At 35.7% G+C, this 15186-nt stretch overlaps 1 long non-coding RNA gene across 1 annotated transcript; it reads right to left on the bottom strand.

Moving 5' to 3' along the window:
* Positions 1 to 438: 438 nt before the first annotated feature.
* On the bottom strand, positions 439 to 2815 carry LOC133522348 (uncharacterized). The gene is made up of 2 exons (XR_009800041.1): positions 1573 to 2815; positions 439 to 898 (listed from the first exon to the last, which is right to left on the bottom strand). It is a non-coding gene; the product is annotated as an uncharacterized LOC133522348 (long non-coding RNA).
* Between the last annotated feature and the right edge of the window lie 12371 nt (positions 2816 to 15186).

Genomic DNA, 15186 nt, shown 5'->3' with positions numbered 1-15186 from the left:
CTACGTGCCCGAGTCATCGGAGTCTGGCAGCGCGAAAAATCCTAGGACTCACACGTGGAGAGGATGGAACCTGGAGACTCCACAGGAATCAGGAGATTGAAGATCTGGTGTCCGAGCCGAACGTCATTGGATGTTTATAAATATTTCTTTGAAATTCGCTGAGGTCCACCCGCCATCTAGACGCCAGATGTCAATGCCGAGTGCGACCGCCCTTAAAGCGGTGTATTATCTCTAGTCTCTCCCATATGTTCTCCTGGTGGGTCCACGGGGTTTATTTTAAGTGTTATCATAAACAGTGTTCACCAGCGGGTCTACGGGTACCTAATTATTTTTACCATGGGCCGACCATGAACACGATTCTATTTTTAAAACGTAACCCGCGTAGCTACTTAGTCTTAGGCGGTATATACTCTACACCACGTTCACAAAAGATTGATATTTTAGGTAAAAACTCACATTTCGCTATATTTGTCCATAGTAAATACTAATTCAAAAACTGTACGGTAGGGCCTAAAATCTTCTGTGATAGTAATGTAGAAATAAATACTGTTGACAGGCGGTCAACGGTATTTAGTACAATAATTACACTGAAACAATTCGTATAGAATACAGAACCTATGAATAATATATATCTAGAGAATCTAACTTTAATGCAATAATATAATTGAACAAAAGATATACATTAGTACGAGTAGTACGATCAACCTATATGTCTATTTTTAATAGTCTTAATGTTCGTGTATCGGTTCTGTATTCTATGGCCATTAATTATGCTTTATTTTTCAACTTTCTTTGACTACACACAAGTACACATTATATTTGCTTTTTTCTTGAACTTTATCTTGCCCATGTTCGATTCTTCTTATGTCGATGCATCCTCATTATTTCCGTATGGTTTCTGAAAATACAATAACAGTTTTTGTAATGTTTTCTAATACCTATGTTTGAAGTCGGTTTCCTATTTTTAAGAGAAGTTTTTTTTTTCATGTAAGTACCTTTTTTTTTCAAGTGGGGTAAATTAGAGCAGATGGGATACCTATCGACAATTATGTCAATAAACAGTTTTACGTTCCATCAAGAATTGAGAGGTTGACACAATTCCTCATGGAACCCATGATGTAAGCTAGACCTTTACACAAATATTCCTTAAACCTCGTTAAGCAAGTAGCTTCTTTACAAACATAACAAAGAAGACAAATCGTCTAGCGTGAAATACGCATCGTTAAAGAGTTCTTTTCTGGTCCTGATCAGAAGTTCCACTTCTTCAAATAGCACTTTTTTGAATGGCAATGCCTGGTCTGTTGATGAAACTAAAAAACGCCTATAAGATTTGGGGAGTTCCCTTAATTCCTCGTGGTTTTGTCAAAAATAGGACCATCTTGGAACTATACACCCACTTTCAAACGATAACTAATTTTCAACATTGGTTCAGAAATGACGAAGATCTTACTTAACATATATACAAAAAAAAAAGTTTTTGAAGTCGGTTAAAAAGTAGTATCTTTACAATACTTCCTTTTACTAAGAAGGGATAACTACTACAATTTGCTTACTAAGTAAGTACTTACTTACTATTAGTATCAGATTGGAGTCGACTCGAGAGTCGATAAAATGGGCGTCGCTATCCTTTCCGGGTGGGGGGGATTTCACCGCATGAAAAAGAGACACATATAGTGAGTTCTTACTGTTCTACCAAACTACATAATATGTAGTTTGGTAGTAACATTTATATATTATATAAAGTAGTCGTACTTTTTGAGTCAAATTAATTTAATTCTAAAGGTGCGACGTAATGGCCTGAAGCCCACTCTTAGCATACCTAGTTATACTATTTGATGGATATTGGTGTCAATTTATAATACGTTTAATTATTCATTGTCTTTACCTAATTATCTTTACCTTTTGCCGACCGGTTTGGCCTAGTGGGTAGTGACCCTGCCTATGAAGCCGATGGTCCCGAGTTTGAATCGCGTAAGGGCATTTCTTTGTGTGATGAATACAGATATTTGTTCCTAAGGCTTGCGTGTTTTCTATGTATATACGTAAATATATATTTATCTAAATAAGTATGTTTAACGTCGCCTAGTACCCATAGTACAAGCTTTGATTATTGCATTTTATTTTTGTAAGGGTAACAGTTTTGTTGGGATATAAAATGGTTAATGATAAAAACTAATACTTTTACCAGCATTTTCACTTTATATTCATGTATTCGAAACCTATACATTTATGACATTAACTTTTGCAAGACGATAAGATTTTTTTATTCACAATAACTTGTCCGTATCCGTATTCGAACTGTCTGGCTACCCGGCTAGCCGTGGCTGTGTACCCGGATTTTATACTCTGAAACTGGAACTAGTGACAGATAAGAGTCGATTGATGTTTTTTTTAAAGATACTTATACTTAAATAGAATTACTTACCTATGTTTAATTAAAAGAAACTACTTATACATAATAATCCTTACAGTTTTAACCTATTTAACCTACCTACCTAGCTACTTTTAATAGTAGCAGTTCGGTTCACTTCGTAGAAATACCTGTTCTAAGAATAATGAAAAAGGAAGAAGAGTAATAAAAATAAAGAATCTGGAAGTCGTTGAGGTGTTCCGTTCTTCATCAGCAATTCTACTTCAACAAATGTCACTTTATTGAGTAAAAATGCTTGTAATATTGATGAAAATCCTAAAATGACTATATGTATGCCTATCCTATACAATATGAGAAGCTCCTTCAGTTTCTCGTAGAACCTATCATCAGAACTGGACCTTGACACAAATGTTCCTTAAAAGCCTTACATGCTATAAACGAAAAAAAAAAAAAAAACGCCTAAGGTAAAATACTTGTCGTTGAAGAGTTCCATTTCAGCAGTATCAGCATAGTTTCAGTTATATCAGCAGTTTCACTTCATCAAATGTCACTTGTTCAAATAAAAAAAACTTGATATGTTGACGAAAATCCTCAATTCCTCCTAATTGTGAATTCAAATCGATTTAAAATCCTCAATTCCTCATTGAATCCATCATCAGAACTGGACCTTGACACAAATGTTTCCTAAGAACCTAGCTGAACCTAGCGCGCGTTGAAGAGTTCCGTTCTGGTCAATATCACTAACTTGTTTAAATAAAAATGCTTGATATGTTGACGAGAATCCAAACATTACTGTATGTATTGTATGCCTATAAGATTTGAGGAATTTCTTCGATTTCTCATGGAACCCATCCTCAGAACTAGACCTTATGACACAAATGTCTTCAAGAACTTTACTTGCTACAAAATAAACAAATAAAACATATCGCGCGCGAATTGGCGAGTTCCATTTTGGCCAGCATCAGCTGTTGCATTTCGTCAAATGTCACATTTTAATAAAAATGCTTGATATGTAAATAAAAATCCAGAAATTATAAGATGTCAGGAATTCCCTCGATTATTTATGAAACCCATCATCAGAACTGAACATTGATATAAATACACCTTAAGAACGTTACTCGCTACAAGCTTAATAAAGAATACAAAACGCGTGCGTTGAAAAGTTCCGTTCTGGACAACATCAGCAGTTCCACTTGATCAAATATAACTTTTTTAAAATAAAACACCTAGAGATATTGATGAAAAAAAAAACTATATGTATTTCTATAAGGTTTGAGGTGTCCATCATCAGACCTAGACACTAGACACTGGTGTCTAGTACAGATATTTCTTAAGAACCTTACTTTCTACAAACTTAAAAGTTCCGAGGAATTGTTCGGATTAATCTCTGCCGCCTCTTTCCGTCACCGCTTTACGCTACATCATTTATATCTTCACCACTTAGATAGTTGGCAATCCTCAACTGTGCATTTCTCTAGAAACTTCCTGCCTCATACAGCTAAACTATGAAATGATCTGTCGCATGCGGTATTTCCGGCCCAATACGATCTTTAAAACTTTAAGGAAAGAGCGTATTCCTATCTTAAATGCCGGCACCGCACTTACAATCCCTATGGTGTAACAGATGTCCATGGCCAGCGGTAATTGCTTACCATCAGTTGATTCGTCTGCTAGTTTGCCTCTTATATCACAACAAAGAAAAAAAGAATAAAATCTCATGCGTTGAAGAGTTCCGTTTTAGTCAACATCACTAGTTCCACTTCATCAAATGCCACTAATGTGAATAAAAAAAGCTAAAGATATTGATGAAAATCCAAAATTACTATATACCTATAAAAATTGACGAGAATGAGGAGTTCCGTCGCTTTCTCATGAAACACATCATCAGAACTGTACTTCGACAAAAATGTTTCTTGAGAACCTTACTCGCTACAAACTTAACAACGAAGAAAAATTGCGCGCGTTGGAGTTCCGTTTTGGTCAACATCAGTAGTTCCACATCATCAAATGTGACTTTTGTGAATAAAACTTGATAATATGTTGATGAAAATCCAATAAGTACTATATATATACCTATAACATTTAAGAAATTCCCTCGATTCTTCATGGGACCCATCATCAGACCTTTACCTTGACACGAATGTTCCTAAAAACCTTAGTACTTAAAACTTACTTGCTACAAACTTAACTAATAAAACCAATCGCGCGCGAGTTGGCGAGTTCCATTCTGGTCAACATCAGCTGTTACACTTAGTCAAATGACAATTTTTTTAATAAAAATGCTTGATATGTAAATAAAATCCCAGAAATTATTACATGTATGCCTATAAGATTTTAGGAATTCCCTCGATTCTTCATGAAACCCATCATCAGAACTGTACTTTGACAAAAATGTTTCTTAAGAACCTTACTTGGTACAAACTTAACGAAGAAAAATTGCACGCGTTGGAGTTCCGTTCTGGTCGACATCAGTAGTTCCACATCATCAAATGTCACTTTTGTGAATAAAAGTTGATAATATGTTGATGAAAATCCAATAAGTACTACATATATGCCTATAGCATTTAAGAAATTCCCTCGATTCTTCATGGGACCCATCATCAGACCTTTACCTTGACACAAATGTTCCTAAAAACCTTAATACTTAAAACTTACTTGCTATAAACTTAACTAATAAAACAAATCACGCGCGAGTTGGCGAGTTCCATTCTGGTCAACATCAGCTGTTACTTTTAGTCAAATGACACTTTTTTAATAATAATGCTTGATATGTGAATAAAATCCCAGAAATTATTACATGTATGCCTAAAAGATTTTAGGAATTCCCTCGATTCTTCATGAAACCCATCATCAGAACTGGACATTGATGTATTAAGTACACCTTAAGAACCTTACTCACTACAAGCTTAATAAAGAATACAAAACGTGTGCGTTGAAAAGTTCCGTTCTGGAACACATCAGCAGTTCCACTTGATTAAATGTAGCTTTTTTTTAATAAAACGCCCAAAGTTATTGATGTAAATCCATAAAAAACTATATGTATTTCTATAAGGTTTGAGGTATCTATCAGACCTGGATCTAGACACAGATGTTTCTTAACAACCTTACTTTCTACAAACTTATCAGGACAAATCTATTACGGCGAGTGTTCCATCGCATTGCTCGGATTAATCCTTGCCGCCTCTTTTCGTCATCGCTCTACGCTACAACATTTTTATTTTCACCACTTAGATGGTTGGCAGTCCTCAACTGTGCATTTCTCTAGAAACTTCCTGCCTCATACAGCTAAACTATGAAATGATCTGTCGCCTGCGGTATTTCCGGACCAATACGACATTTAAAACTTTAAGAAAACAGCGTATTCCAATCTTAAAGGCCAGCACCGAACTTACAACCCCTATGGTTTAGCAGGTGTCCATGGGCGGCGGTAATCGCTTACCATCAGGTGTGACGTCTGCTCGTTTGCCTCTTATATCATAAAAAAAAAACAAAGAAGAAAAATCTCGCGCGTTCAATAGTTCCGTTTTGGTCAACATCAGTAGTTCCACTTCATTAAATGCCACTAGTGGGAATGAAAAAGCTTAAGGTATTGATGAAAATCCAAAATGACTATATGCCTATAAGATTTGAGGTGTTCCCTCGCTTCCTCATGGAACCCATCGTCAGACCTTTACCTTGACACAAAGGTTCCTAAAAACCTTGGTACTTGAAACTTACTCGCTACAAACTTAACAAAGAAGACAAATCACGCGCGTGGAAGAGTTCCGTTTCTGATCAACATCAGCAGTTCCACTTCACCAAATGTACTTACTTACCATCCATTTATTTGAAACAGTACCTAGGTACTCCATTTTGATGCCGCCAGCTTGAAACTTCAATGGCCTCAGTGTCCGATGAACAACTTAAAAATGCTGAAAGTAATAACAATTATAATAAGTTGGGGAGTAGCGACCTTACACACCCGAGTGCTCCTGGGGAGTTCTGTTACCGGACATACAATAATAATAACAATAAATAAATATTATAGGGACATTCTTACACAAATTGACTGAGTCCCACGACAAGCCGAGAAGGCTTGTTTTGTGGGTACTCATACAACGACATAATAATAGTGCGGCGGTTCCTCTCTCTGCAGCCCTGACCACCGGCAGCTTGGGCCCTGCCCCGCTGCTGGCGGCACACTAGGTTAAGTTTTTTACAATGTGTTTATATGTGTTTTGTATAGTATTTTTTGATGTATTTTTATATTTTACTTTTATATCCATATTGTAAAAAACATAACCTAAGAAGGAAGAGAAATAAAGGATATAATATACAAATACTTAAATACATAGAAAACATCCATGACTCAGGAACAAATATCTGTGCTCATCACACAAATAAATGCTCTTACCGGGATTCAAACCCAGGATCATCGACTTACTAGGCCAAACCGGTCGTGAAAAAAAGAGCAAAAAAAAAGAAAAATATGTCAAAAGAAAATGCGATTTGGAAACGTTATTCGCCACTTAATATATTATTATATCTGGTTCACAGCATTTATTTGGTGCTGATATAATGTCTGCAATATTACCCGAGTACATTAAAATATGAATAAATTATCATAAATTCAGAAGATGGTCCCTATAACAGTTCATTTTTACATGGAAAAATGGCTTTCATGTAAAATGTTTGTCAGACATATTTTTGGAAGTATAGTACAATCATTAACTTAGAAATATAGGTAACATTTCACGAATAAAAATACGGTAACACATATTTTTAATTATTTTTTTAACTTATCCTACGCAAAATAGAATTGGAGAAACTGACATAGGGACTATCATTCGACACGACACGTATAGTAAAGTATGAATCCGCTCTAAGTCCCATTACATAGACAGTGGGAAGTAAAATAATTCTTGTTCTGAAAACAATAAAATGTAAAATGATTAGGTAGGACAATCCAAACTTCTAAGGTCGCGTAGATCAGAAGTAGATATGAATTTGTTCGACAATACGATAGGAAACTTTTCAGCATTTACATTGGCGCATTTTTTTCTGGAATACTATCTAAATTGCACTTTGTATATATGCTATATTTTTTATATAATTTGGAGCCTTTATTTTCCATGGAGTCGAACGCTATATAGCAGCTATACGAGAAAAAATAATACTTTTATCTTACCTACCCCATGAATAGTGAAGATCATCAAGGAGCATACTCTCTGAGATCAATGGAATGGAGTGCCTTTCGATTGGAGAAAATTATAGCGTATTAGAAATATACTATTTTGTAATTACAATGTTGAATATTTTAAATTGCGTGTTTTGACAATTATTGTTGACAATATTACATTCAGAGTCATCTTGACATAACTTTAGAAATCCATAAACTAGTCTATACTTTTTAAAATGATGGAGTAAGACTGACGAGATTACCGCTATGTATAAATGTTTTACGTCAAGTAGAATTTTGCTTTAGAGCGACATCTGGCGTTGAGTAGAAAAGTTAAGGCGTAATTAACTACAATTAATTAACTCATTAAATGGTTTTATTTTGGTCCCTGCAACGATTTGACCCCAGTTATATTATACGAAAAATAGCTTATAAAAATACTTTTCACATGATATACATGGCATTTGTATACACTCTTATTTCGCTGTGTATCAAGTAATTTTTAGAATGACGATTTTTTAAAACTGTACATTGTGTCCCTTTAAATACTTTATCATTGGTGTTGATACAAAAAACATAAAGCATTTTTTATATTCTTTCGAATAAAATACGCTAAAACTTTTTATATCCCGCGTATAAGGAAATATAACTGCTTATATGCGCAACTTCTTTTTTTATATAGCTCGGTCCCTGCAAGTGGTCCAAGGTTGGTGCCATACAATAAAATAATACTACGATTAAGAGCTTTAAAACGACATATGTCTCAACAGTATACATCCATGGGACACTCCCCATACAAAAGTGCCCATTGTCCTTTAATTCTGTAAGTAGGCCTCAAGGGCCACATGAAAGGCTCTTTGACAAGCAAGCTCAACGCAACGGAGAGAGCAACCTGCGCAGCGATACCATTTTCTATAGCACTGACTAAAAGCCGATGAAGACGCTAATGTTTCCTATGGACATCATAAAAAAGGGACTAATTTTCGTATTTCTGTATGGGCCTGTAAATACCTTCTACTTCTTAAAATTTGTATGATGATAGAAAGTAAGTATTGATGGTAGTTTTGAATGATTCACGGTTAGTTTCACTAGACTTAAATCGACCGGGATATGAAGCATGATTACCTTTTGTATATTTTTCGAGCTCCCTATATTTCGATGCAGTTACATGAACCATACAAAAGGTAATCATGGTCCATATCCCGGTCGATTTAAGTCTAGTATTGATAGTGTATTCAAATTGTTAATTTTTGTAATGTCCACAGAAATGGCCCCAGTTTTCTTAAATGTTTTTGACTCGGTTCGCTTGAACCCCGGTTCAACTCCGGTGCTCTGTTTTTTTTTTCGGGTTAACAGGTCCAGTCATCCTAGCGGCATCCATTTCAAGTGCTTTTTTACCAACCGATACGTTTCGTCAACATTTGACGCGAACTTAAAAGGATTTTCCTGTGACGGTTAATTATATTTACAGACTTTTATTCGGTTGAAAGGCAACTGGCACGGTTTTGCTTTGAGTCGTGGATGGTCAAATTAAAATGTTATTTTCACCCCCCTGTGTTTGGATTGGAAGGCACGTTTAGTACGTCGATGTGTGATGAATGTAACATCATCAACAAACAGAAATAATTTTATTTACAGGACATATACAGAGGATTTTACTATAACTAGCTTAAATCTAAAATAGGTATACGTAAATTAGGTATAGTTGAAGAAATATTATTTGCACCGATGAATGTTATAGCTCTTTTTAGGGTTCCGTAGTCAAATGGCAAAAAACGGAACCCTTCTGTCTGTCTGTCCGATTATGTCACAGCCACTTTTTTCCGAAACTATAAGAGCTATACAGTTCAAACTTGGTAAGTAGATGTATTCTATGAACCGCATCAAGATGTTTACATAAAAATAGAAAAAAAAAAACATTAAATTTTGGGGGTTCCCCATACTTAGAACTGAAACTCAAAAAATCTTTTTTCATCAAACCCATACGTGTGGGGTATCTATGGATAGGTCTTCAAAAATGATATTTAGGTTTCGAATATAATTTTTTTCTAAACTGAATAGTTTGCGCGAGAGACACGTCCAAAGTGAAAAAATGTGTGTCCCCCCCCTGTAACTTCTAAAATAACAGAATGAAAAATCTAAAAAAAAATATATGATATACGTTACCATGCAAACTTCCACCGAAAATTGGTTTGAATCAGATCTAGTAAGTAGTTTTTTTTAATACGTCATAAATGGTACGGAACCCTTCATGGGCGAGTCCGACTCGCACTTGGCCGCTTTTTTTTACAATATGGTAATAAATCAATCAGCACCCTGTTTTGCTAGAAGAAATATTATTTTCAAAGTAAACACGATTTGTGTCGATTAAAAGATAAGTTTCATTTGCCTAATAACGTATCGAACTGTCGATATTATCCCATAAACACAAAGTATCGTAACCAGTTATTCCCACTTGAAACCTCTTTTGTTCGTTTGTATTCATAAAGATAAAGTTACATGACCAATCGGTGCAAATTATATTTCGTCAACTATACATTGGACATGTCGGAAAAAAACGTAATAAATTCGGTCAACAACAATAATAGCGGATGAAACAACACTCCAAAAGTATTTGCCATTATTGATTATCTCTGATATGGAGTTAATTAGAATACGGTGTCTTTGAGAAAGTAATTTTATTTTGGCTCAGGAATCAGGAATGCATCCTTGAAATTTACGGAGTAGAGCAATGCTCGGAAACCGGTTAAATTTCCAAGCCGTTATCATGTACTTGGCGCAAAATCTTTTAATTTCGGTTTCGCCCGAAAAACCTTTAGTTCTAAACCGGTTTTTGTGAGAACAGTTTTTGTTAAACTAACCGGTTTAGAGCAATAAAAACTGCTTTCTTCCTATGTAGGTGTCTAGGTTTACGTGGCACACCACCAAGCCGGCAGCCGTTTTGTCGTTCGTCGTATAAACCGGTTTTTTTAGATTACAATAAAGTTCTTAAAACGTTTGCGTTCATATGAAAAGCTCGGAGGAAAACATTCATTTCATGAGCTAATAGCATGGCAGATACTTTTGTCGCAAATTCCAATTCGTTATTTTTGAAGCTGTCCAACGCACGTAAAATGTCTGTTATTTTTTTACTCGAAAATACTCTTAGTACCACACGGACGGCGGATAAATTGCGAGACATTCACGCCGATATTTGTCACCTAGACCCTCTCATGGGAAATTGTGCTCATATTGTAGGAGCTAATCCGCGACGAGAATTCATCAGGTTCTAACGTAGCCCTTATCACGACCCCTCAATATCTACCCACTTTATTTCTTTTCGTACTAAACCTTTGATGAAATGTTTTGAAATCCATACACATTTTTGTAGCAAAGCATAATTTTTTTTTCAAGAACAATTTATCACGGCGACAGGATCTCGATAAAATAGTTTGCTTTAAAGTAATTTTCAGGTATTGCTGCAAGTAATCAGCTAATGCGTTCTCTAACCAAACGCTTTTCATAATATTGTTGTAGTGCTTCTTCTCGCATGGTTACTCTAAACTATTACTAGTACAACAATCGGGATACTTGCAGGTACTCTGACCTAACCAGTTCATTACGATGCGTCCTCTTTGACGGCCTCAACCCAAGTGAACGAGCCTGTCCAACATTTACCGTGTCCCCACCACTTGCTAAAACTACCGTGTTGCCAACAGTATAATGTTATTTTCCCAACTACCCCTGTATTAATCGGGGTAACATAATAATGTTGTCACAGTATAATTATTATTTAACTGCTATCTTAAATGTAAATATACCTACATAAATCATGACATTGTTTAGCACTTATAATTTTCAGCGAGATAGATATCCAACCGAAAAATGTTTCATCAATGTTCAGTATATTAACGCAACAGTGGAAATAATCCTTATTTCGTACTACGTTTTACTTTTTTAGTGTTTTTATTATTATAAAAGTTAGGAGCGCAAACAGATTTCATACAAATTTTAAAATGCTCCTAAATCTCAAGGGAGGGGGCCTTGGCCATCTGTTATATGAACTGCTCCCCCCCCTCCCTCTAGCCCATCAGCTGGTGACGCCCTTGCTGAGAGGGCGCCGAAGGAAGAAAATACGCTTAGCTAATTTTGACCCGGACACGTCCTTAAACTACGTCCAAAAGAGAGGTATAGGAACTGAGAATGTCATCTCGATTTGTGTGGTAGGGCACAGCAAAGCGACCTTACAGAAAACCGCAGCCAAATAACATTAGACCCTACTCATAGTTTTGTGTTTCTGCCGGTGAGTAAGGTTGCCAGAGCTCAACGAGGGTGCGGAGTGCTAGGGTCGGCAACGCGCATGTAACTCCTCTTGCTTGGATGCTTGTTTGCCACCAACGTAGTATTAAAAAAAAACAGAACAAAGTCAGGGAATGTCTTTATAAACGTCAGTTTTTTATAGACATTTAACATTTGATTACAAATGCCACGCAGAGTTAGCTTTTTTTTTATACCACGACGGTAGCAAACAAGCATACGGCCCGCCTGATGTTAAGCAGTCACCGTAGCCTATGGACGCCTGCAACTCCAGAGGTGTTACGTGCGCGTTGCCAAAAGCTTGGCTCTAACTAGGGCTAAGCATACCTATGTTCATTTAATTTATCGATGCGTGGTATCAAATTAAAACACAAATTAGCACAGGAAAGAATATTTACGGATAGCAGCAAAGATCGGTAGACAATAAAGACTGGTGATGAGGATTGGGTATGAAATAAGTATCTTGTATTCTTAATATAAATGGCGTCACTTGGTAAAGTCTATAACTTAGTCTTAGTCTAATAGACATAGCTTATGTTATTAACGCTGTCTAGTGAGAGTTTAAAATGGATAGCTCCATATTAAAGTATCTCAGAATCTCAATAGACCCCAGTAAGCGGTAAGCATGTAGCAGACCGCGTAACCAACATGCCCATCGTTGCTTCGTTGCATGCTCCGTGGCGTAGCGTAGTCATCTCTCTAATTCTAATTTTTTTCAATTTTTTTGTATTGCCCTATAAACCTAGTTTTTTATACTAAAAAATAATGGAGAATGGAAAATATTTAAACGTGGAAAAACAATTTCTATTTTTGCGTGGACGAGCTTTTGCGAAAAGGTTAGAGCCAAAAGAGAATTTAGTGTCTCACGTCGAATGATGGTCTTTATGACAGTACATTCTATATAGACTAGCGACAGCTACAAACATTTCACATGTATTTCACATGACAATGTGAAATACATGTGAAATGTTTGTATTTATTAGAAGTTTAGCATATTAATTTATTTCCGAATGTAACATTATAGGTAATAAAAATACACTCAAAACATATTTCCTTCATTTATTTTTAAAATTAATCCTAACCAAAAGAAATTAGAAGGAACTGTCATACGGGCCATCATTCAACGCGGGAAATGTGGTTGACCTCACGAGCCAGAGGGCCTAACGCGAATCACGTTCGACGTGTTGTCACACTTACGTACGAATTTACAAGTGCGACAGAGAGGAAACACGTTGGCCGTGGTTCGCGGTAGGCCCTCATATGAACTTGCGTAACTAGGCCCAATATTTTCACGCTGTTACCAATCCTTATTATTTACATGTCTTTGATACCATTAAGAGCTCCAATTACAGCGTGTGATAGACATATTAATTAATATTTCGATATTAAGCTGATAAGGAGAAGTTTATAACGAGCATCATAATTAATTTCTGCTTGACGAGCCATTTTGCTACTGACACGAATCAAAGGGTAAGTACAATAAAAGTATTGTAAATTGATGTTAGATTGGATAAGTCAAGAATATAAAGAAATAGGTACTGAGTTTTACTAAATATTGATATATTTAGTAGTAGTGTATAGATAATACCTATAGATAGGATAGGTAGGAACAGTAAGATTTTTAACAGATTTTAATTTTAAGTAGTAGTAGTACTAAAGCTCTTTATTGTAAAAAATGAAAATAAAACACTCATCATTAGTACAAAGGCGAACTTATTCCTTTAAGCGTTTAAATACTTTGACGACCGGTTTGGCCTAGTGGGTAGTGACCCTGCCTACGAAGCTGATGGTCCCGGGTTCAAATCCTGGTAAGGGCATGTATTTGTGTGATGAGCATGGATATTTGTTCCTGAGTCATGGGTGTTTTCTATGTATTTAAGTATTTATAAATATTTATATATTATATATATCGTTGTCTAAGTACCCTCAACACAAGCCTTATTGAGCTTACTGTGGGACTTAATCAATTTGTGTAATAATGTCCTATAATATTTATTATTTATTTATTTATTAAATATGTGATATATAAATAGTTATAAATCTATCCATAATGTTGACGTATAAATTGGTTTTATGAATAAAAATTATAATGATTATGATTATGATGATAGACATGCACACAAGCTAGACTATTACATAGATTACGCCTGATGGAATGCTACATGCAAAGTTTCATATTTTTTATTACTTTCATAAAAAGTCAAGGCGCTTATTTTCAGGCTGACGTTCTTACCAGAGCGATACAACCGGCTAACGATTTTAAAATTTAACATTAGCATCTGAACTATCATCTGACAAAGTTTTTTTAGGAGTTTCCGCTCGGGAGGTCATGGAAATCTGGGGGCTTACCGCGAAAACCGAAATTCGCATATTGCGGGGATCTTTCTCTTTTACGCTTACTAACACGTAATTGACGAACTTCGATTTTCCCGGTAGGAGCCCTGTTCCTGGCTCGCGGTCTATATGTTAATTTACTCATGTTTGAAAAATAAATTATTTTTATCTTTGCCCTTATGTCTTTGAAATAAGGTTTAAGAATGTTCAATTAAGTAAACAACACCACACGAGAAGTTGTGGCCGAAGGGTATCAAGTTCCGGCGGTTCCGCGGCGGCTCCCTAACTCTGCGGGGTTGCGTTATGCATCGCAGCCATAGTATGTTTTGTAGTTTTTAGTTTTACGATAAGTATGCTAGTTTGAAGATATTTATCTATGGGCTAGTTGCCTGAAATCATTTTTTTTTGTTTTTAAGTTATTTAATAATATCGCACAGTCTTAAGTTTTAACACGCGCTTCGTTATGCAATAATCGCAGCTGCATTCACAGATTGTGAAAATACTGGGCGTGTGGCTATGTTATTTTGACTTTGAGTGTTATATCATTTTCTCACCAATAAAAAAATTGTGCGTGGAGTCCCTCCGCGCGGAAGACGTGAAACTTCACTTCAAATAACTTTAACATTAACATTAACATCAACATTATTATCGTTGACATTAACATTAACGTTAACATTAACATCTGCCAAATTTTACTTTATGAATAAATAAAGACTGTTTTTATTTAGTACTTTATGTTACCGATTATAGCGTTAAACGTTTAACGCAACCTTGTTGCAAGTCGCATAAGAAGTTTCACATCATTAATATTTATAGCCAAGTTCAGTACATGCAGTCGCTGTGGCCGACAACAGCTAGGATTTAATCCTTATCTATTATGGTGTTAGATCGTGGCGACGTTATATATAATAGGTAAGTTGTAAAAATACTTCCTGTGATGTGAGAGCTGCATGTTTCATCAGGCTTGTTGGTTTGATTATTTACATTAATTCGTTAATTGAAATTGAATTTCGTAATTTTCTAAATA

This window comes from Cydia pomonella, chromosome 10, assembly GCF_033807575.1.
Source record: "Cydia pomonella isolate Wapato2018A chromosome 10, ilCydPomo1, whole genome shotgun sequence".
NCBI classification, from domain to species: Eukaryota; Metazoa; Arthropoda; class Insecta; order Lepidoptera; family Tortricidae; genus Cydia; species Cydia pomonella.
Note: the sequence above shows the minus strand (reverse complement) of the source record. Positions and strands in the feature narration are given on the sequence as shown.